This window comes from Labeo rohita, unplaced genomic scaffold (assembly GCF_022985175.1).
Source record: "Labeo rohita strain BAU-BD-2019 unplaced genomic scaffold, IGBB_LRoh.1.0 scaffold_92, whole genome shotgun sequence".
Lineage (NCBI taxonomy): Eukaryota > Metazoa > Chordata > Actinopteri > Cypriniformes > Cyprinidae > Labeo > Labeo rohita.
Window position 1 is genome coordinate 477,873 of NW_026129876.1, and position 11,505 is coordinate 489,377.

Here is an 11,505-nt window from a genome sequence, read left to right on the forward strand (position 1 = left end):
CACATATAAATGAACACTAACTGGAACACACACAACCAATACCTGCACAAACACAAACCCCACCACCAAAAAAAAAAAGGACTGAATGTCTAAAGGAACACTGTAGAATGACTGTATTAATTAAAACAATGAATTTCTGAATTTATATAATTTTAATATTAGTTTTTATAGTTGTTTAAATATTGATGTGTCTCACATGATTCAGCCACTAGAGGGCAATGGTTTGATCAGTCTTGTGACCCTGCAGTAATGTTCTGTAACAGTGATTTGCTGCATTATATTTAGTTTTAAATATATTTGTGGGGTAGAGAGAGAATTTTACTAAAATAAAATAATAATAAAATAAAATAGTTATTGTTAGTGCTGTTTAAGCACAGTAAAACTACAACCTCAACTGTATAGAGTAGGGATAGACAACATTGGTCCTGGAGTGCCCCTGTCCTGCAGAATTTAGTTCCATCCCTAATCAATCACATCTGAACAAGCTAATCAAGGTCTTCAGAAGTACTAGGGCTGAAACTAAATTCTACAGGACCAACGTTGCCTATCCCTGGTACAGAGGGTAACTGGTGCTGCTTTTAGTACCCAGCAGTCTCTTTGTGACAGTTGGGGTCCGTTATCACAATCACCTCTTCGTATTTTAGAAAATTCCAAACTCTAAATCAACATATTTTTAAATAAATTACCTTTCCTGCATTCCTCCCATAGTATTGTTCTGAAGCACTACAAGTTGTGGGTAGGCCTATGTGCTGTATCTTTTACTTAAACGGCTGCTAATAGCTCTGAGATCATTTCCTTTAAATATTGTGGTGTATATTTAAAATCAATGATTCTTTTTTATAAAGAATGTAATAGATGAGATCACTATCAGTAAAACCTCTACACCAAACACAGGTGTAGAATTCTCCCACCTCATTTTTTTTTTTTTTAATTAGCAATTTGTTCTGTGGATATGACAAAAGGATTATTCTCACTTGCCCTGTTGTTAATAAAGACTTTCAAAGCATATTTTTACTCCAAATTCTAGTTATTTTTCCAAACCCTAATCTCTCCTTCCAGATGGTCAGAGTCTGTCTCTAATATAATTGGCTATAAATCTGGTGTGAGTTACAGCCTAACACATTGCAAAGACAGGTGCACGTTTCTATTTTCCCTTTTTTCTAGAGGCCCTGAGTTTCTGTGAAAGTACTATGATAACACATGTCCATAGTGAAGTGAGAATGAAAAAAAATCAATTGCCATATTCTCTCCCTCTCTGGATTCCCATTTTGATGAAGCCCTGACCTTGACTTATGATATTCTCAATGTCTTGCATAGCACAGTAGACACACGTGTCCTTGTATGTGTGTTATAGCACCAGCATTTTCCACATATCTATTAACAAATGTCAAAATTCAGAGAAAAGCAAAGCAAAGCAACTACAGTTAAGGCATATGGGAGATAGGTGAAGAAAAAAGAGGACAAGTGTGTCAGGATACTTGAAGAGATGGATCGCTCAGGGGAACACCGAATATCAAGCCTGACCCTGGTACTCGTTCTCCACACTTGCTCTGCTCAGTGTGTGATTCCTCGCCGAAGCCATCTGGCCCTCTCTCTTTCATTCCTACTCAACATATTGTCATTCCCTCCCCCCATTGCGCTCACACACTCCCTCACACCAATCTGTCCCCTACCTATGCCAGCCATGCATGTGAGCCCACGCTCCTCCATTGAAGATCTCCTTAAACGCTCCCAGTTGCCCTTTTCCCTCTTCAATCATGCCGAGGCCGATATCTTCCCCTTGAGCTCTGAATGGCCGAGGACCCCATCCAGCAATCATATTCAGAAGTTGGGAGGGGGGCGTCTTCTCAATAGCAGCCCCCCACTGGGGAAAAAGACCCTCTCCTGTCTGCACTTGAAAGAGCGTGTGAAATACTTGCAAAGTGTTCAGAGACGCCCTAACGTGTGGAGATGGGAGGAAAGGGATTATGGTTCTTAAATTCTCACTCTTCTTTTCAGATAGTTTGACCCTTGACCCTCACTGTGATGCGTCCAGCTTTGTCATAGTAGCTACAGTTTGATGTCTAGATTGATTTGATATGGATAGTTATATCTGAATACCGAAAGGACTTGTCTTCATAACCCTATTGGTAACAAAAATAATATCAGAGATACATCTTTAAGGACCAAATGTTGTCCTTCTAGAGGTCAAGTATTGTTCGCAAATAATCAGCTTTTAATGGTAATGGATGTTTAACAACAGCCCATATCATAGCTATGAATAACAATAGGTCCTCACTGAGACTAATGGACCTTAGCAAAGGTCCGCTGCTTAGCTATTCATCTTCCCTTTTGCCTGTCCCTCATACTACCTCTTACATCAATTTGTAATGAACAGCCAATCACATTATATTGGAGTGCAGCAAAGAGGAAAGCAGCAAATCAGAGGCAAGTGTTTCATGTGCCCTTCTACACCAGGTCAGCCATATGGGCAGCCTGTGCCACCTTCTGTCTTTGTGTGTATGTGTGGATGACTTTCAGGTATTGCTGGCCAGCAGTGGTGAGATGAAAAAAGTGTTTGCCAAGAACAAGAATAAATGTTAATGAAACCCACAGACAGGCCAAATTGAACAGAAAAGTATAATGTCTTCTCACATACCACGTGGAAGTAAACCCTCACTACCACATGGTATGTGATGAGCTGTATTTTGGATGAATCATATGCAGAGCTAATGTCATGGTGCAATCACTAATCTTTGTTTGTATATAAATAGCCAATTATGCAAAAACATAGGCAATATTAGAATGAGGGTGTAATGTCTGAGTAAAAAACAAAGTGAGGAATTCATTTTTAACATTTATTTTTTATTATTTTGTTTCACTCATTTATTTCTATCAAAACATTTGTTCAAAAATACATTAAATGCAATTCACACATACTGTTATGGAACGAGGGAGATGGGAAGCAGGTGGATCCAAATGCATAGCTTTTATTGAACAAACAAAGACATGGTCATACACAGGCTTAGGTCAAACATTGGTAACAGGTATATTGGGGCAAGACACAAGAGAAATCCGTAAAACAGGCAAGGGTCAATCAGCCGCGAACGTAATCCAAGGGACGAGGCAAACGGGTAAAACACAGCTGTGATGTTACATGACTCAGGAACAACAGCTGTAACTTTGCAGACACCGGGATGGCAGCAGTGACGTGACGGAGCATTGTTGTCTGCATCATTTTGTGAATGGGCTCCGCTGTTGCCGCCATTATATGATCGCGCTCCAGTGCAGCCGCCATTTCACGAGTGAGATCCAAATACTCTTGTACATAGTCCTCGAGCGATTGTGTGCCCTGCTCGAGGGCTAATAACAGTCTTGCAACATCCATACTTTGCCAGTGTCCTCGTGAAAAGCTGTTGGATCCTTTGTGGCCGATTATTCTGTTATAGAGCAAGGGAGATGGGAAGCAGGCAGATCCAAATGCATAGTTTTTATTGAACTAACAAAGACGTGGTCATACACAGGTTTAGGTCAAACATTGGCAACAGGGATATTAGGGGCAAGACACAAGAGCAATCCGTAAAACAGACGAGGGTCGATCAGCGGTGAATGTAATCCAAGGGACGAGGCAAACGAGTGATCCAAAATGGCAGGCAAGAGTTCATTCGAGGGGCGAACAGAGTCCAAAACAGCAAGGCAAAGGGTTAAATTCATGACAGGTGAGTCCAGGGCAGGCAGACAAGACAATATAACAAGGCGAGGATACAAGACTCGAATGACTATATACAGGAACAAGGCTAAACTAGACTTAGAAATGCACAAAATGGCTCCGTACAGTTGCTAACACCAGACGAGTGCTAAACGCAATACAATACTCGGCCACTAGGAAAAGAAGGTACAAGGCTTATATAGAGTGCTTGATTGGTTACAGCTGTGTGTGTTATCGGCGCAATGAATGATAGGAAATGTAGTCCGGGGGTGTGGTGCAACAGTCTGTGTAATGTGAATTGGCAGTAGGATGCACAGGCGACCTCTGGTGGCGAGCAGACTGGAAATGTGGTCCAACATGTAGAAACATACAACAGGGAATTATATCATAGAGATCCCTGCAGGTCTCATGGCTCTTTGTCAAAGCCAAAATGTCTCTTAAAACATAGTCTAATTTCTAAAATCTTTTTTTTTTAAATGACAAGAAAAGGTTAATTCAGGTGGTAAAAATTCTTCATTGTGCATGAATAATTTTATAATTACAAAAAAAATATATATAATTGTTTTCAGTTTGTACTGAATGTCATGGTACTTTGTCGATTAACATGCACAAAGACAAAGATGAAGATAAACAGTCATTAATGCATCCACAGATAGATAATTCCACACAAATGAAGGTTCGTGATACACATGACATTGACGAGACCCGACAAACTCAAACTGAACAGACAAGAACTTAAATACACAGACCAAACAAGGATAATTAACAATACACACCTGAACCTAACGAAGAACTCAAATCAGAAAAAATTACAACTAACCCAGTGAAAATGGAGGAAAGGAGGTTCAGGAGGAGGACAGATGACCGGGAGGAGGACGACAAACACAGTCCAGGGTGGAAAAGATGGAGGTAAGAGCCAGAGAGGAGCCTTGAGCAGGGGCGTGATCTTAGGAGCCCAGACCACAGCCAGAGATAGCCCCACGGCGGCATCAACAGAGAGAATTAGCCATGGTGGAGGAAGGGCTGACGACTCCAGGGGGTGACTGACGGAGAAGACACTGATGGAGGGGAAGCCCAGGGCAGAGATGGAGAGCTGCAGAGGCAGGGTGACACTGAGGATCCAGAGGGCCAAGATGGAGCTGACGACTCAGGAGGCGAGGAACCGGAAGACCGTGGCAGAGCCGGAGCAACAGAGGTCCAAGGTGGAGCTGGAGGGAAGGAGGAGACCGATGGAGCCAGAGGGATGGAGGGACGAGGTGGAGCCGGATGAGTGGAATCCTGTACCATTGGAGGGTCATCGACTGACCAAGGTGGAGCCGGAGAGACGAGAGAGCCCAGTGGAGCCAGTGGGATGACAGGCTACAGTGGAGACGAGGGAACTAGGAGCCAAGGCAGAGTCAAAGGGTAGAAGGACCAAGATGGAAGCTGGAGGTGGAGACCGGGGTCCTTAAAATGTTAAAAGACAACATTTATTTATTTTATGTATTTAGGTTTTTATATTCTTTGTTTTTACTTTTTTTGTGTGTATTTAGTTCTCACAGCATCTTAAGTTAGCTAGTTATACTCATGGAGAACCAGTCAAAAAATTGCCAGACATCACAGAATCCTTGTACTGATGAAATTACTGGGGGGGAGCTACAGTGAGAATACAACTGCTCTTCACGAATAGTAGAAGGGAAAGCCCAACTAGCATTCTGCAAGGTTTCAAGTTAATTTCGAGTTCATCACACTCTGGATTCTGCAAGATGAAGTACTGCTTACACTGGTAACTAAGAAGCAAGAGGCATATACAGAGTCAAGGCACTGTCAAGTTAAGACCAACAAGAAAATTAAGCACACACATAGCCTCGGAAACTAGGGGTGGTGAGGGTGCTGCAGCACCCCCTGCCCCAGGGCAGAGTATAAGAATTTCCTTGTGCTCCTCGATCATCCCCAAGATACTTAATTTTTGTAATAGTTTTGTGATTAATTATGCACTCTAGTCTCTAGTCAAATGTGCTCAAACCACTGTAGTCTAATGTAATCTATTAGTAATCATAAAATATTTTAATAAGACTGAATTTGTATTTAACCTGATCACATTTAACAAAAAGACATTTAAAGTTGAATTATAACGGCAGTTTAATCCATGAATATTAAAACAATAAACTAATTATACAGCGAGAAAAGAACATTAACATTATCAAACAATATCACTGAATTCAGTATAGCATGACGGTAAGCATGCTAAAAAAAAAGCTCCAGTTATAATAAGTGAAGCTGTCTGCAGTATATGGTGAATGAATCTCTTATTTACATTGCATCTGCACTTTGTTGTTTCTGATGGGAGAATTCACCAAAGTGCACTGACCAAAACTTTGGATTATCAGCAATGGTAATATTTAGTAAAATCCCCTTAAATAATAAAATTATTAAAAAATAAATGTTTGAACTAAAACCACAAAAGCACAAATATATATTAGTTTGCATGTAACTCTGTCTTCATTCATTTGTATGTTCATCTATAAGAGTTTGGGCTGTTTAATAATAGGATTTTGTCTAAAATCCCCCTCCGTGGCCTCATCCTGCAATATCAAGCCCCGCCCCCCAGCACCCCCCAGATAAAATATGTTCCTGTGGCTATGAGCACACAAGTTCAAGTGAAGGTGCTTTAAGTGGACTTATTCTTGATATTTGCTCAAAAGAGACACTTTAAGTGTTCAGTACAATATTTAAAGAAGTGCTGGTGTTATGTTCTTACTCATTTAAGCTTTAAGTAATCTTGATGCAGGTATTTAGCTCAAATAAGAAGATAATTGCTGATTGAACTGTTGAAAATATCCATGTTCAGTGCAATTTATGTTGTATGTACACTTTAAATAGATAGTGCTACAAAGAGATATAGAACATGGCAGAAGGTGGCTAGTCTGCTAGGAGTAGCAAATAAAATATTGCAGAGATTATGCAATCACAGCAGTAACTTAAATCCCAGAAATGTGTAAAGACACATGAATCAATAGCTGTTGATGATCCAGATCCAGATCCAGAGCCTCGAAAAGTCAAAGAACACACAAATTTAATGAGAAGAGTAAGGAATTACGTGATGAAAAGCTGGCTAAACTGAAGAATCACTTTCGAGGCTCTTATGAGAAGTGGAAATCTCTGGCTAGAGATGCTAGACAAAAACTAATGGGGCGTCTCTTTAACAACATGCTGCAAGCTCTTATAGGAACAATAAGTTCCAACCAGCCTGGTTAGGTATGTTTTGAAGCATGGCTGCTGGTTTAAGCTTGTCCTTAGCAGGTCCTAAACTGGCCCTAAGCAACTAGCTCCTGCCCAGGACCATCTTAGGACCAGCTCATGACCAGAACATTACCAGCTTAAACCAGTTCAGGACCAGACCAGCTTAAACCGGCTCAAACTAGCAGCCATACTTCAAAACATACCTAACCAGCATATGTTGTTTTTTTTTTAAACAGGGTTGGAAGACAAGGACAGAGAGCTAGAGCACTTGGAGACACTCAAGAAGTTAAATGCTGCAAAGGCATGGATGCAAGCCTATGAGCAGACAGAAAACTCTAAGGATGAAACCAGAGAGGTACTCCATGTACATGGGCAGAAGTAGCACATGCCTAAATCAAGCAGCTCCTTGTTCCAGCACACACCTCTACACAAAGTTGTGACATAATCACATCAAGAAGATAGCACTGCAGACCTTGTTAGGATGTTATCAGAATTGATCAGTTTAAGTCGTCTTCCTATACTAGAACCTGCAACATTCTATGGAGATCCACTCAGATTTAGTGACTGCAAAATCTCTTTTCAAAATTTTATTGGCAGAAAGAATATACCAGTATGTGAGAAGATTTACTGCTTACGAAAATATGTTGAAGGACCAGCTAGGAAAGCCATTGAAAGTTACTTCCTATTCACAGAAGACAGATATGGGAATCTGTTCGTCATTGCTAAAGTCTTTAGGGACAAGATTAATTTATGGCCCAAGATAGGTCCTAAGGCCAGCATTGAGCTGAGGGAATTTATTGACTTCCTCAGAGGCTATGAAGCAACTATGGCTTAGATTAAAAGCCTTCAAGTCCTCAATGACTGGTAAACCAGAAGATTCTTTCCAAACTTCCTGATTGGTTAGCCTCAAGTTGGAATCGTCAGGTAATAGAACCAAGAATAAACTAAGATGTTTTTCAGTTTTGTGGAGTTTCTGGACACTAAAATCGCTGCTACCAGTCATCCTTCATGCTCTGAAGTGTTCTGATGTTGGAAAAGGAAAGTTAATAAAAAATCAAGGCACTAGAGCGAAGGTATTAACAGTTCAGTCTAGTGAGAAAGCAGATGTTGCAAATTGTGCTTTCTGTGAGAAACCAGGACATGCGATTCACAAATGTTGGAAGTTTATAGAGAAGAATACAGCTGAACGGATCAAGTTTGTTCAAATTAATAAATTATGTTTTGGCTGTTTGAAGCCTGGCCAGCACTCAAAAAACTGTGAAGACAATCTTATGGACCAATGTCAGAATATTCACCCGACTTGATGCATGGAAAAAAAGGTTGAAGAAAAAATCAGAACAACCAAAAGGTCCTTTTTTAAATAAAGCAAGAACTCCATTAACAAAGAGACCACAATTGATTATGCACTGGATGTGAACAATACCCCTTTGTTGTTCCAGCCTGGTCTGAACTGGTGAACAAACCATGAATTCTTGACATTTACTGTGATAATAGCCTCAAATCATTTCAAGAATTAAGGGAAGCTCTTTCTTTAACAAAGGAATCTGTGCAACTGAAACTCTCAATAATGGTGTCCAAAAGTACAGTTGTTTCATGTCAGAAGTTACCTGGTTTACAAGTGAGAGGATTTTATTCAGACAAGAAAATCTTCTTCTAGTGGTTTAGTTTCTAAGATTTATAATTCAACACCCAAAACTGCAAGATACATATTCCAGCTAATGCACATAGCGGAGAAAATCATCCCTCAACAAGTTTGGGATGTTGGTATGGGCTAGATGTTTTCCAGCTTCTTCCTAGAGAAATTGTATCTGGTAAAGAAAATCAGCCATTTGCTCAAAGGACATATCTAGGCTGGAGCACTGTTGGTAGTGATAAGCCCTGCATAGACTATGGTGATGCCATTGGAGTGAGTCATCGCATCATATTGAAACAAGTGATGCCAAGTCTGCCATCTTCTTTAAATCTCACAAATGAAGTGAAGTATATCTGCAGAACACAGATCAAAGAAATATGTTTTGGGAAATGTCATCAAAGGTGGTTCTGACTTTTGAGAAATTCCAACAGCATAATCATGTTTCTCAATTCCCCTGTGTTTTCTGTCAAAATTGAAAACAGGCATCAGACTCAAGGAAAATGGTCATTATTAAATGCCGTTGCCTTTCAAGGAAGATAGACCAAAGCTGCCCAACAATAAGGAATGTGCCATGCACAATCTCAGATGCTTAAAGAAAAGGCTAAAAAGAGATGAGAAATACTATAAGGACTATGTAGCTTTAATTGATGAGACAATTGCTCAAGGCAATGCTGAAAAGGTCCCAGTTGAAGGAATCGAAAGCACCCTGCTTGGTATATTTCCCACCATGGTGTTTATCATCCTCAAAAGCCTGGGAAAATCCAGGTAGTAGTCGACTGCTCAGCAAAGTTCCATGGTACATACCTCAGTGAGCATCAAAAAAAAAAAAAAATCCAGCCTGGTTTAAGCTGGTCAACAGGCTGGTTTTAGAGGGGTTTTGGACACTTTCTTAGCTGGTCAGGCTGGGAGACTAGCTGAAACAACAAGCTAAAGCCAGCCTGACCAGCCTAGCCAGGCTGGGAGACCAGCTAAAACCAACTACTTCCAGCTTTAACCATCTAAGACCAGCCAACCAGCTTAGGCTAGTTTTAGCTGTTTTTGTTTGTTTGTTTGTTTGTTTGTTTGTTTGTTTTTCAGCAGGGCAGCCACAGGTCTATAGAATGAGGGTACATTTGTTTGGCGCAGCCTCGTCCCCCAGATGTGCCAACTATGGACTTAAACACCTTGCTGCTCAGGGGCAAAGAAATTTCAGTGAAACCTTCATTCAATTCATAGAAAGAAAATTCTATGTTGATGATGGACTGACAAGTATCTCATCAGTGGGTGAAGCTATCCAGCTAATTAAGGAAGCAAGAGAACTCTACAGCACAGGGAGACTTTGTTTGCACAAATTTGTGTTGAACAGCCAAGATGTGAAAGCATCAATTCCCCAGGAAGAATGTGGTGAGAGTGCTGTGGTTCAAGACTTAGCATTGGGTGAGGTTCACATGGAAAGGGCACTCAGTGTGAATTAGTGTGTCACATCTGACAGTTTCAGTTCCGAGTATCTGTTAAGGAGCAACCACTTACTAGAAGAGGAGTCCTGTCCACAGTGGCTTCTGTGTATGACCCACTTGGCTTTGCAGCGCCCTTCATCCTTGTTGGTAAGCAAATATTGCAGAAGATGTGCCAAGACAAAGTTGATTGGGACGAACCACTAAAGGATGATTTGCTACCACAGTGGGAACGGTGGATTTCAGGTCTATGAAGCTTGGCAGATGTCAAGATTCAGAGATGCTATCTGCCATCAACTATCAAGGATGTTCAGCGTTATGAGCTTCATCATTTCTCTGACGCTAGTGCTTCAGGTTATGGAGAATGCACATATCTCAGAGCCATCGACACATCAGGAAAGGTTCACTGTTCCTTAGTTATGGGCAAAGCCAGAGTGGCTCCTACTAAGATTACCACCATACCTAGGCTGGAGTTGTCAGCAGCTGTAGTGGCTGTACAAACAAGTGACTTGCTGAGAAAGGAATTAGAGTTAGACAGCCTAGAGGAGTACTTCTGGACAGACTCGAAGGTTGTCCTTGGGTACATTAATAATGATGCCAAAAGATTTCACGTCTTTGTGGCCAATCGTATTCAGCGGATTAAACAAAGTACGGACGCTAAGCAATGGAGATACGTGACCTCTGAAGAGAACCCGGCTGATTCCGCATCCAGAGGCCTTACAGCAGAAGAGCTCATGTCCTCCAATTGGTTTACAGGACCATAGTTTCTGTGGAAAAATGAACTGCCCAAAGATGTTAAGCTGGGAGATCTCAAAGTTGATGACCCAGAGCTTCGAAAAGCACAAGTTCATAATACCCAAACAATTGAAAGAAGATGATTGCTTGATCGACTAAATAAGTTTTCTGATTGGACAAGAGTGGTGAAAGCTATTGCGAGACTTAAGAGACGTGTCAAAGAAGTCAATGGTCTTGTTTCAAGAGTCAGTGAAGCTTTGTGCATTGAAGAAAGAAGGGAGGCAGAATTTACCATTATCAAAATGGTTCAACAATCAGCCTTTTGTGATGTGTGTAATGGGATGAACCAGACGAGAGGCGAGCGGATCCACTTGCGAGCTTTTATTGGGACGAGACAAAGACATGGTCGTACAGGCAGGGTAAAACAACAATAGCAGACAGGTTTAACGTAGGCGATGCACAATAGAAGTCCGTGAAACAGGCGAGGGTCGATCCGTGGCAAACGTAATCCGTAAGGGGCTGAGCTAGGAGAATAAACCAATAAACAAGAGTGAGAGTCCGAAAAGGCAGGCGGCTAGACAGTCGAAAACGAGATAACCAGGCAGGAGAACAAAACACGGGAACAAGGGAAACTAGGAAACGCTAATAACAGGGAAAACAAACAACAATACTCCGTGGCTAGCATGGGAAAGTCTGGGGCTTTTATAGCGCGCCTGATTGGCTAAAGGAGGCAATGCAATCAGCGCAATGGGTGATGGGAGTAGTAGTCCAAGGTGCAATGCAGCAGTCAGTAT